Source organism: Coloeus monedula (genome assembly GCF_965178545.1).
Source record: "Coloeus monedula genome assembly, chromosome: 16".
Taxonomy (NCBI): domain Eukaryota; kingdom Metazoa; phylum Chordata; class Aves; order Passeriformes; family Corvidae; genus Coloeus; species Coloeus monedula.
Genome location: NC_138796.1, coordinates 13,548,934 through 13,561,857, shown reverse-complemented (window position 1 = coordinate 13,561,857; position 12,924 = coordinate 13,548,934). Strand labels below are relative to the sequence as shown.

The 12,924-nt window shown below is 42.5% G+C and overlaps 1 protein-coding gene across 2 annotated transcripts in view; it reads left to right on the top strand.

Annotated features, from left to right (window-relative positions):
- The window catches only part of RBFOX1 (RNA binding fox-1 homolog 1), a gene marked incomplete at its 5' end in the record, with an annotated part of 1,111,952 nt that overhangs the window by 78,767 nt on the left and 1,020,261 nt on the right, over positions 1-12,924 (top strand). The gene's annotated exons all lie outside the window — the stretch shown is intronic.

The following is a 12,924-nucleotide window of genomic DNA, read 5'->3' as shown; positions in this document are numbered from 1 at the left end:
AATATGCTGTAAATGCAGCAGCAGCAGCAAAGGGTTGTGGTTCAATTTTATTCTTATTTCTGGCATTGTCAGTCCTCATTAACTCCAGCACCTTCATGAAGGCTGACATATGTAAGTCTGTACATGTGTTATTAATTTTGCACCCCGCAATACACTCAGATGAAAGAGTGTGAGGGAGGTGTCAGACACACTCGCTGCAGTCATCCCTGCCAGGACAACCTGGAGGGGAGATGTTACTACATGACAGCACTGGTTTACTCAGGCTGCATTTGTTTAAACAGCTAAGCAGGCTGCAGGAGGAGGAAGAATCAGTTTCCTAAAGGTCTTCCTCAGTTTTGCAGCTAACAAAGAAAATATGTGTGCCAAAAGCTCTCACACATAAAATTAAAATTGGTCTTTTCCATAGTGCAGAAGGTCTGACAACACAAATATTACTTAGCATTTTAATGGTGAAATGGACATGATCTTATGTCTCTGTTTCCTTGCTTTGAGCTTTTGATAGATCCCTTTTCTCTCCAAAGCAACAGCCTGATAGGGCATGAATACATTTCATGTGTCTTCTTCATGGGACATAAGAGCTATATCTACTTTCTCTGCCAGTGTTCACCTACGCTTAATTTTATTTGTGGTTTACAGCTATCTCTGAGTCAAATATTGCATCTTTAAATGCAGGTGTAGAGTGCCTTATGCAGCTGAGGTCTGATACAGGTTGGTGCCCTGAAGGTGCTGCTGCAAAAGACTCAACAACAAAGGGAATGAGGAGAGGGGAAAATGTAGTTGCATGTAATATTTGACATCTCTTGCTTTGAGCTACGTGAAGCAGCAAACTGTTGATGAGATTTATTAGATGGCAAACTGAAGCTGAGTTGTTTAAACATCCCATGGTCTATGACAAAACAGCTGCAGGAAGGTTGCTCTTTTTGAAGTGCTGCAAATTTGTAAGTAGAAAAATGTGTGTTTTCTTTCTTTTCACCTTTGGCAGCCTGGGAAGGAAGCCAGTCTGGTTCTTTCAGCTGGCACACCCTTGCCTGGTTCCTGTGCAAAGGTCAGGCTGAACTCTCCCAAAAGGCTGTGAAAGCTGGACTATTTCCATTTCTTCTGACCCTTGTGTTATGTTGATTGTTGTGCTCCACTCTGGGGAAGTGCAAGAAGTTCTTTTAAAACAGATGGTCTAGGATGAAATTAAGTCAAATGAGACAATATTGTATCTGAGAACAGTTTACTGGTAACAAAAAAAACAACAACAACAAAAAAGAGGGAGCTGCCCTACTAGAGAGGACTCCAAGGATGCCACTGAGGAATGTGGATTCCCAGGTGATGAGGAATCCTGCAGTGGGATGCACGGATGTGCTGCCAGGGAGGAGGGTTCATGGCTGTGCAATGGAACATCAGCATAGAGGGAAAGTGTCAAAGTCTCAGTAGATGTCACTGGGTATGATGTGAATCCTGGCATCACCTTCAGGGATGAGCCTTGTCTTTCTTGGAGCTAAGTTTAGACTTGGTTACAAGTCTTTTATTGAAGTGAAAGATAAATCCAGAAGGACTTGTGGAGAGGAAGGAACCTGGCTGTGTTATTCTTGGCCAAACACTTCCTTTAAATGCATGATTTCAGTGAGAAGGTAGCAAGTTACAGCATATTTTTGAAGCTTTCCGTGCACGTGACAGAAGTGATTAAAAGGTCTGCTCTGATTTGTGTAAATGTCAATTTTGTAATTAAATTCCCCGAAATTGAATGCTATGGATTTATCGGATTGACCAGCTGGCCCTTGGGTAGGTGCTGCTGTGGGGTCAAATGGTACAGCAAGGGTGCTTTGTTCTGTAGGGAGGAATCTCAGCTAACTTCAATTTCCTCATCAGAGCTGACAGAATTACCTGTGTTGTGTTTAGTAGGGCAGTTCTTTTAATGATGTGAGTTCTTAAAATGGTGCAAGTTCTTAATTATTAAAATTTTGCTTAGAGGATGCAGAGCTGTGCCTGAGCATGTGCGTTTATTCCTTTACAATCTGGATCTGTATTACTTGAAATAAAAAGACATTTCTTGAGCATTGCATAAAAGTTTGAGGGTTTTTAATTCTGAATCCTGAAGTATTTGGCTCATGAGAGTATAAATGAACCAAACTATTCAGCACCTTAGGGCAATGTATTTTTTTATTGATCCCAATTCTACGCTATTATTGTTGCTTAATGAGGAACTAATGTAATTTCTAATGAAACCACATGGTTGTTAAGTAGAAGAACTAATGTTCAGTTTCCCTTGTGACAAAATATACTCTCTTCAATTAAAATCCAGGAAGTAAAATTAATACCAATGTAAAAATTTGCAAGAATTAATGTCAAGACTGAATCATTTTATTATGTATATAAATTACTTGGATAATGAGATTGAAAGCAAGTTATTGAGTATCTGGGCAATCCATGAGCTCAATGGAGACCACTTAAATGGTGAAATCTGTAGAGGCAGCAGAAAGAATGGGAGCTCCCTCATCTTTCTACCTGGCATTTTCTTTTCCATTTAGTTACTGCTAAGAACAGGACTGTACCCACCAAATTTTGAACAGACCAGCAGCAGAAAGGAAGATTTACACAGGGACAAACAGCCCCATTCCAAAATGAAGCCCAAATGTTCTGTGTTCTAGACTGAAAATTATCAGAACAAAACATCCATTTCTGGCTCCTGTTCATTACACAATTACAGCTGGGAGGAAAACGTCTTTGACACTGCTTGGATGGATCACATTTATCTCATAGTTAGAAAACAAACCTAAAATGTGAGGACTGCAGTTGAAATGAAAGAGTAATTTGGGTTAGAAACAACCTCTGATAGGCTCTTGCCCTTTTACAGGACAGGACACTGTTGTCTGCCCAGTAATGAGGGTCTTCCATGGTTATCTGTGCCAGAGATGATGGAGAGCAACCCAGAATGATTCTGGCCTGTTCCCACAGCACTCTGATTCATCCCATCTGGTACCACAGACTTGTCTGAACAGTTGACTTTAGTGCTCTGTATCTGCTGTGGGTAATCCTTGCTCCTGCAGCCCTGCTTAGTGGGGAAATGAGCTGATATCCTACTGCAGGGGAGTGGTGCCTCTGCACAGTCCCGTTTCTGTCACAGCTGGGTACTATGGGATGGGGAAGGAAAGAATGGCTGGGCCCCTGTGTCACACCAAGTGCCACAGAATGGTAATGAGGGGACCTCAGTCTGATCATTTCCCAGCTGTAGTCACTCAAAAGTGAAAAATTAAATGCTGTAGGGTAATGAAATATTTATTAAACCAGCCAAAAGGTAAGTGTCTTTATTATTTAATAGAAAGACTTAAACTTCATTAGATGCAATAGCATGTTCTCTCCACCCTTCAGAGTGGACTCGTTCCTCTTGGTGCTTTATTTGCTTGGCCATGGGGGTGTTTTCTCTTCCCCTTCTGATGTGAAAAGCAGAACAGCTTTCACAGGAGCAGTAGAGAAAACATGGAATTACCTGTAGCAGGCAGCACGAAGAATTACTGTCAGCCAGAGCAGTGTTGTTGTGTGGTCCTGTGCTCCAAGCTGGAATTCATCCCTCTGATTGCCCAGTTGTTCCATGGGAGCCTATTCCTAAGGTCATGTGGGCTGAGAACAAATACCTACATAAATTTCCCTGTTTGAAGCCACTTAACCCCAATGACTCCCTGAGCTAATTGAAATGGGGGTTGGCCCAGGTATCATCTAACAAAATCACAGAAAGGATGCTTTATTTTTCCATGTCTCTCAGTTTTATCAGTATTGTGACTTCCCCTCTGCTCTTGTGCTAGAATAATTTTTTTTTCCAAAAGTAAAATGAATAAGCTATAAACAGCAGAGAAACTGGGTGTCCAAGTCCCTTGGGAAGCTCAAAAAGTCTTGGAAAAACATTTTATGCTTGGAAATTATCCATTTTCTTGCAAGACTGGTCTTGTAGCTGTTCTTTCAAGAAATGGTGAAAAACAATGGACCTGCTGCTGGTTTTTTTAAGGTTTGCTGGTATTTATTTTAGTATGATTTGAGAGAGGGTACCTTCTCAATTAAAATCAAGATATCCAAATATCAGAGAGGATTTGTATCTCTGGTCCAGCTGTCCTGGCCTTGAACCGCCTGAAACAGCAGTAATGCAGAGACTTGCTCTTTTTGGCCTGCTGCTTGAGAGAAACCCTGATGGGTAATGATGAGACTTGCAAGACTAGCTCCTGCCTCAGTAAAAAGGAGAATTTAGAACTTTGTTTAAAGGTTTCCTAGGTTCAGAGGTGGGCTGAGCTCAAAAACGTTTTTCTTTGTTTGTGTTGAAAGCAGTAATTGCTCAGCAGAATTGTTTTAGTGAGCACCTACAGAAACTGCAGGACTTGCATGAATCAGTAACAGCAATATGCTGCCACGCTCTCATTTTCTAATTTTTCCCCTTTATTTGTACACTTAATGTGCTCAGCAGAGCTCCTGCTCATTTTCCTGCTGACTGCACTGTGTTTCAGAGTGGCACTCTCCTTCCATGCAGAACGGGAGATGCCCATTGTGGATCACTTGCAGGAAAATGTAATGACTCATAGTGTGAGGTGCTTCATTGCACGCTAATTCAAATTACTGCAATGTAATGATAATTGCTCCTTTATGGAAAGGACCCCAAGTGCAATCTAAATGAATTCCTACCCTCGGAAAACAAAGGGTAGTGCTGACAGGAAGAGAAAAAAGCCCACAGCAGATTTGAGTTGGCGGGTCATGAGTGGGATTTTTTTCTTTCCGAGATTCTTAAATCAAAAATAATTGTAGGTACTAGAAAAAATGCCTGAGGGCTAGGACAGAAATGTTGAGCTCTGCTCAGAATAACACAAGAAGAGTTGAAAATAAAGATCTTGTATATGCAAAAGCTGCCAATCATGCTTTTAACTTTCAGTTTCTCTGGTATCTGCTCTTCCTCAGAAATTATTTATTTACTGCTGCTTGCAGTTTTCTTGTCAGCATCCCAAACAGTTAAGAGCCTGACAAATCATCTAGTTAATTTACTTGGCTTTGAGCTGAGCAGCAGAGACACAAATACTCACCACATGCCCCTGTCAGTCCATCCCATCAGGAATGAACTGGAGAGGCACCAGCCTGCACGGGCCCTGCAGCTGCTGCACCACAGCAGGGCTGTACTAACACATGTGGGCACCAATTTTCCTGCTCACATTATCAGCAGCTTTGAGAAATTATCCATGTGAACGTGGCTAATTTAAGTTGCAATGATTAAATATAGTGCAGAGTGCAATAAAGTAGTTTTCAAAGTAGGTGTAAATTAGGGTAGCAATTAGGTAGCTTAAGTTCTAATAAACTGCTTGGGAAGGACAAGAGTGACGGAAAGGAGCTGTGAAATAACTGGAGGATAAAGTAACACTGAGGTGCTGTGATTTTGACTGACTGGTACAGGGAGGCCCCGATGCCAGCGTTTCCAGGCAGGGTTTCAGGGGCACTGGGCCAGTCCTTCTTCTCTCTACTCACTAAGGGTGGTCAGTGTGAGCTTGCCCAGCTCCACACTGGGATTTTTCAGTATTTCCTTGTTTGCCTCTCCAGTGAGTGTCCCCATGCAGAACTTTCTGGCAGGGCTTCTGTCACTGTTAACCCAGTTTTTCCCACAGGATCTGAAAACCTTTTGACACTTGGTTCGCTCTTCAGTTTTTATTCCAGCTTCCAACCTTTATTTCTGGTCTCCTCTTTATTTTTCCTGTTTGTTTTTTTAAAGTAACACATTGTAATTACAGGAGGTGTAGCTGCACACTAAAGCTGCTGTATATTTTTGCTCTATTTGCTTGTGTTACAAGTCTCAGCTAAAATCTGTGTGTATGTTTGTGTGTATTTAATGAGTTACCTCTCTGTTGCTTGCATGCCTCAGGATATCCAAGCCTCCTTTCCTTCTGTTGGTTTTCTCTTTTTAAGAAGTAGCACAGTGCTCTTTTTTTTGAGCAACTTTAATCTTTGCTGTGGTGCAGTTGATATTTACACAGTATTAGCCAGAAGAAAACCCTGTTCAGTGACAGTGCAGCCACGAGTGTGGTCAGGCTGCTTTTGCCCATTTTCCCGAAGGAGCAAAAACTTTTCTGGAGGTGTAGGGCACCTCAATAAGCTAAATGTGTTGGCCTTTGGTAAAGGCAGATTACAACATCTACCCTTCATTAGAGAAGATGGGTGTTTGGGGTACTAGCATTTATCTCTTATAGCTTTGAAATGGGCTCAACTAGAGTGATATGGGGAAATGCAGGAATTGTTCAGAGAGATCCCTCAAGTTCATCTCATTGTATAAGCTAATTTTATTTTTTTTCTAGTCGGTCATGTGTCTGTTTTCTTCTCCCTTATCCATAAGCTATGGTTAGCCCAGAAATCCTTCTCAGGCATTTGAGTGTTGCTCCTTGCTCTAGATTGCAGCTGTGGGTCACTTACTGACACTGGTTCCCAAGCCTGCTGTGCTGTGTGTGCTGCCTTTGTGTTGTGAGTTTGGCATTGATTTTACTTTAGTGACAGGCTGTGCTTTGGTCTAGGAAATGGTATCAAATGCCAGGCTTTGCCTTTTCCCCATACCTAAGCAATCTTGCCTGGAATTCACAAAGAATTTTGTATTTTCCAGTGTGATCAGGACACTCAGAGATCCTGTAGCCTCCTGCTTAGGTCTCTATTTACATTCTCTTTGCCATCTTCCAGGGAGGGAGGAAGCACTACAACAAATAAATACCCGGTCCCTAATGTTATAGGAGTGAGTCCCCAGTCCTGGAGCTTTCTCAGGTGGCATTTGTGGCACCAGCAGCCTTTAGTGTTACATCTGCTCATTTTTGTGACTTGTGTGTGTGAAGTGTGAGAGTGGGACTTGTAAGTGACTGAAGATACCTTTGATTTTTTCAAAGGACATCTGGAAAGGCAGCCTGAGTGGTTTCTGCTATCCCAGCTGCTTTTGTGAGGCTTAAGGATGTGTAAGGAAGGCAGGCACAGCACTGCCCAACTCAAACAGGACAACTGATAAGATGGCAAATGGAAATAAGAGAGGAAATTGAGGAATGTGCAGGGAGTGGTGCAGCTCTAGAGTTCAGGTCAGCCAGATCCTGGCACTGCTGTCTGTCTGACATCCTTCCTGCAGCTTCCTATCCAAACCCTACAAGTACATGCTCGTGTCTTCCTCTGCATTCAGGCACACTCTCACAGTTCCTCTGGGCACAGGTGAAAGGTGACTGACAATATAAGAAACTCTTTGGAAATCTATCATTTGTGTCCCAAAACCCTGGGACACAAACAGTGATACATATGGAGATGGACAAAGAAGAAGGTGAAGACTCTGGCCACGAGAAAAAAAAATCTAAGAGGGAACATGAAAAGCCTGGCTGTCTCCCAGCTGGCAATCCAGAGCTGTCCAGCCGTGTCCAGAACTATTCCAGTCCCAGCAATAACAATCTCCTCCCTACTCCCTGGTGAGCAACTGCCTCATTCAAGCAAGAAACTGTTTCCTCTTTGCCAGCAGTTTTCTTCTGCTCCTCCCCACTCTTCCCCCTTCCCTGTGCCAGTGAGAGCAGACTGGCATCCAGACACACAAGGCATTTGGATGTTTGGCAGAGACAGCATCTTCCATGGTTATCCTGCTTCCATGTGCATCCACACCCTGCCTGCAGCGCAGGGTGTCCTGGTGGGATCACAGTAAACTGCTTTCTCACAGATTTCAGAGCTGGGTGACGTCTCCCACAGGTCTGCAATGGAGTAAGAGCCTCCTCTAAGGGGTTGCAGGTGCAAAGTGGGGACCAGGTGTGACAGGACAAACCATTCAGCAGTTGCTGGCAGCACACCCAGAGCTTTGGGAGAGTCAGCAAGCACAGGGTGATGCAGCTTAGGCCCGAGCTGGACAAAGGGAGGTGAAAGCCTTGGAAACCATGGAGGGAGGCAGCAGGGCAGATGTGGAAGTGGTGTTTAACACTGGCATTGGAGTTCTGGGGGATGGAGAAGCAATGCTGCATACTGGTATGTTTGTATTGCAATCTTTAAATTAGGGGTTTAGCTTGTTAGAGACCAAATTTCTCAAGAGAATAATTGGGTTTTTTGAGCACTTTGCTGCTAGTTCTGGATTGGAAGGTATGAAAAATGCTGTAGAATATGTCTGACCTTGGTGTAGCTGCCCTTGGATCCCAACAAGCAGTTCAGTTGCTATTTATGTGTGAAACTCCAAAGGAAGGGTGTTGTTTCAGAAATTTCTGTCCCCTTAAATTAACCACCCAGTTTACCTTGAGGCTAAAAGGATGAGCAAAGATGAAGCTTGTTGCTGAACTTAGAAAATCTGCCTATAAGGAATTTTAGTTGTTAATAAATGTTATGTGGGGGGATGCAACAATTGTGTGACTCAACAAAAGTTGTCTCCTGCCTTCCCGGGTTGCTGTGCTTGCAGTGCAACCAAGTGCAGAACCTGAATGAGCTGCATTCGTGTATCCGGTCTGAATTTTCTCCTTGGGCTTTTAGCATCCCATAATTAATATTTTCTATACTCTCACTCTTAGCCCACCTTATGATTTCTCTGGGGAAATGACTCACTGGCAGAAAAGCCCTGTGAAAATAATCATTATGGTACTGAAGCACACAAGGTGGGTGGATGCTCATGCAAAAGGGTAGAGGTAATCCAAGGGAAGGAAAGGCAGAACTGGCTGGTTAATGACAGCCTTGCCAGGATACAGTGGGCACTCAAGTCTTAGCTAAAGGAGAATATCTTTTAAATGGTTCTGCATGCAACAACTGGGATTTTTAACATGCACTTGCACAGAATCACTCACTTCAGCCTGAGAGAGATGGCTTTGTTTAACAGAGACACAGTTTGAATCTGAGTGACCTGGAGGATTCTGCACATCATTGCATTGCTAAAGGAGGGGGGAGATGTCCTGGAGCTCCCTGGGCTGCCCCCAGCACCAAGTGGATCTCTTCAAGTCCCAAAGGCTGAACTGTGCCAAGTGGAATCTGTGCAAGGCTTGGCTGGAGCTATCAGACATCTCCATAATCCAGAGAAGTGAATTGAATGAAAGTAGATTTGTGTGGGGGGTTTTCTTGTTGTGCTAAAGCTCTCACTAAGTTGACTCTGCCTTTTCTCTGCTTTGCAAGCTGTGGAAACTTACTGACATTTATCAAACATGGAAAGGCTAAAATTGAAATCAGGAGAACCAGGAGCACCTTATGGAATGAGCCGAGCTGCCATGTGCCATAAGTGAGCACAAGAGAATTTCTTCTGAGTCACCTCAGAACTTGTAAAAGCTCCACTCAAACCTGTCACGAAGCACAGGTTTGTCACTTTTTTTTCCTTTTGTAAGGAGGAAGCAGGTAGGGGAGTTGCTATAGAAGCTGGAGACAGTTTTTAAAATTTATTTTATTATTCATCCACTTATTTATCATGCCCTGATACTTCCTGATTCCAGAAAAGATCGAGAAGGGGAATGCCAGAATGTGTTCAGAGGGCAGTTAATGTATTATGCAAGAGGTTTCAGCAGACAGTTCCAGCATTTAGGAGTCTTAGAGTAGAACTAAACTGCTAAAGCACACTGAGCTTGCCGAGCCTGGTGGGTGCAGTACAGCAGCCTGTCATACTAAGTGCCACATTAAATTCCTTTGTATTTAAATAATGGCCTCTAACCTGCACTTTTGAGGTGTTACCACCTGGTTTCCTCAGAGTTATTTTCCAGAATGCTTTGTAACAGGACACGGTTTGGATTTTCAGAGGTGATGTTTTTTTTCTTGTATAGAGTATCTTTCTTTTACCATGTCTAATAGAGTTCCAGATCTTCCCTGAATGTCAGCTCTCCATATTCACTCCCTGACTAATTGCTCAGACTTGCAGTTGTGTGATCCAGGTGCTTCCAAATGAGAGGTGGCCTGCTGGATTCAGCCTCTTCATGGCTGCAAATTTGATTACTCAGTGATTTAACCGGTATGAAAATAGTTTCATCCACAAGTTTGGTTGATTTTAATGCTTTTACACGCAGACGCACACACATATATATATAAAATAAAAATGCACATAGCATATATTTTAGCATAAGGTTTCTACAATAGTCAATCCCTGATAGTGTTAATACACTTGTTTGTAACTAACTTTTTCGGAGTGGAAAAATTGAGGCACGGGGGTGACTGATGGTTGCTTTCCCTTGGCCACATCAGGTGTCCAGAGTGTGCTGGATAGGGCCCAGGTATCTGTGACTTACACTTGGATCACTCATTCTCCATCCTGGGCATTGAGGAAATCATCAGTTTTCCTCATCTGACTGCAAATACTTAAAGGGTTGAAATAACAGCATTGCCTGTATTGTGGGGGTTTAATTGTGCACTCAAATTGAACAATCTAAGTGGAGAAGAGTTCTAATAAAGAACAATTCCATTCTGAAAACTTTGCTCTTCCCCCCTCCAGTTTTGGAGATCAAAGCACTTTGTCACTGGTGGGATAAGGGCTATAAAAGATGACATTCTTGCCATTATGAAGAGAATATTTCCTGTTAGACAGTTTATTGCTAAAATGCAGCTCTAACTCTGTAATAATTGATTATGAATGTTCCTTTTATGAGCTGTTAGAATTGGTAATGCAGACACTATGTCTGGAATGAAAATATTTTAGCATTTCTAAATACAAATCTGGATCAAAATCAGGACTGGAGTAAAGATTTCACTATTACTCATCCCTTTTTATCTTTGCTGAAATTTGTAAAACTGACTCGGGACTTTTTGGACGCAGTGCCCAACTATGAAATCCATTACTTCCAATATTTTGTCAGGTGTAGCCATGGTTCCTGTGCTGTGTCCCAGCAATAAGAGATGATCTTTCTCAAGTCTCATTTGAAGCAATGACCTGGCATTTTTGGTGCTAATGGTTCCAGTTTTGATTGCCTGATGCTACCTATTGCTGCATGGATACACAGAAATATTTGAGTGTTTTATGGATGTAGCTGTATTTAATTTTTGTAAGCAGGCATGTAAGCAAGAGCTGATGTTCCTGTGTACTTCTTGAAGCAGTGAGTTATTTTTTTTACCTTTATGGTGGTTGGTTTTTTCATATGTAAGGATTGCTTTGAGTCCACTGTCTAAGCTACTGAAACAGTCCAAGAACTGTTGTAAGATCTGAGCCCCCCCTTTTTTTTTTTTTTTTTTTGCCTGGGAGAGTTACCATGGATGAAAGGCAGTAGGATGTGGCTTGTTTCTGGCTCAACACTGTCCTTTTTCCCCCTGTTGCATTCCCCACAGCACCAGCCTTTCACCCGTATTCACTTGTTTGTCTTTGAGCCATTTGCTCTCCATGTGTCCCAGAATAGTCTTCCAGTTATTCCATGGGTCTGGAGACTTCGGCCAGTGTGTGCTGTTCTGCCACTGTAAATCCCTAGCACTTCCAAATCCCAATTTTAGCTGTGCTCTTTCTGGTTACCCTGTGGTGTTCATCCTCATAACCCTTACAGGACTGTCAAAGATCACCCCAGAAATGATGGAGTTTGCTTCATTAACAAAGGCCTGCCCTTGTAAAAGGCGATAGTTTGAAATGCTGGGTGCTGGTTAGCTCGGGAGGAGAAGGCAGCTGTTGCAATGAGTTTATGAACAGATCTGAAGCAGGAGCTTTACATCTCCCAGAGTTGTTACCAATCTCATTAAGACTGACTGGTGTGGGCTGTGAATGAGTCTGTTTGAGTCCTGAGGCACTGAAGGGCACTGGGGAGCACAAACCTTGTTCCCCTGCTACAAGGAAAGCTGCAGCTCTCCAGTGTCAGCAGGAATAACTTCTCCTGCTTCAGGTGGCTCACTCCTTGCTGCTGCTTTCATTGGGTTATGGTGATGTTTATTTGATGTAACTTGTGTTGAAGAGTCTGTGATAAGGCTGCGAGAAGTGACCATTGAAGGGGGAAGGTGTTGAAGTTCCCTTGTAATATATTTTTTCCTGCAGATAAACAAGTCAGTGTGTGGAAGCTGGAGAAAGAAAAGTGTTCTTTTATTATATTTTCCTTACTTTGTTCAAATTACTTTTGTAGCTGTTCCAAATGCTTCACTGTAACATTGAAATTATTGGATTTGATGCTACCACAGTGGAATAGGATTCTGGAATAATTCCCATTTTTTAAAACAATCCCTACTCGGGCTGTTTATTTCAGCACTAACCTGTCTACTCTGTGTCATACTCCAGATGTACTGCTTATAGGCAACCAACTCAAGAATTGCAGATAGGCTGTGAAAAGCAATTTTCAATGTGAGATTTCTTCTCTCTACCCCAGACCTTTTGACTCAGTGCAGTGTTTAATGAATAGAGAAATTATTTATTTTCACAATGGAGTTCCATTATTAATCCAACCAGTTTAATTTCCTGATTTTACTACAATAAGAGAAAATAATTTAAATTGTAGAGATGAGCAGTGCCACCTCAGGGACCAGCACTGAGTAGATTCCTGCACTGTAGATGACAAGCACGTTCCTTGTAGTCATGTCCTATTTCTAAGTGAAAGGGTTTGGATGTGTTTAAGAAAATAAAATCTCTGAAGTCTTTATTTTTATTGCTATTATTTATTCTGATCTAGGTAGTCACAGTTTGTCTCCACAAAATGCAGTAGCTATAAAATACTCAATGAAGTATTTGCTTCTTGGCAGGAGCCAGCTACAAATGTGATTGATTAAGCACAGTGTAGCTGGCACCCAGAGAAATGCAGGAAACAGCTTCCTAGAATACAAAGGTGTTTTTTTAAGAGCTTGAAATCAGCTGGATGATGGATATCCCCAAGCACTCAGGACAAAGGCAGGGCTGGGTTATCCGTGTGCAACAGGCAGGCATCCACTGGCTGAGGTAATTTCACTTACGGGTTTGGACTGAGCTGTTCCAGCTTGTTCAGCACCTCACAGAGTGTGGTTGTTCCTCTTTGGAGCTGACAGCCAGGGCTCTCCAGGGCTCTGTATCTCTGTGACACATGGAAC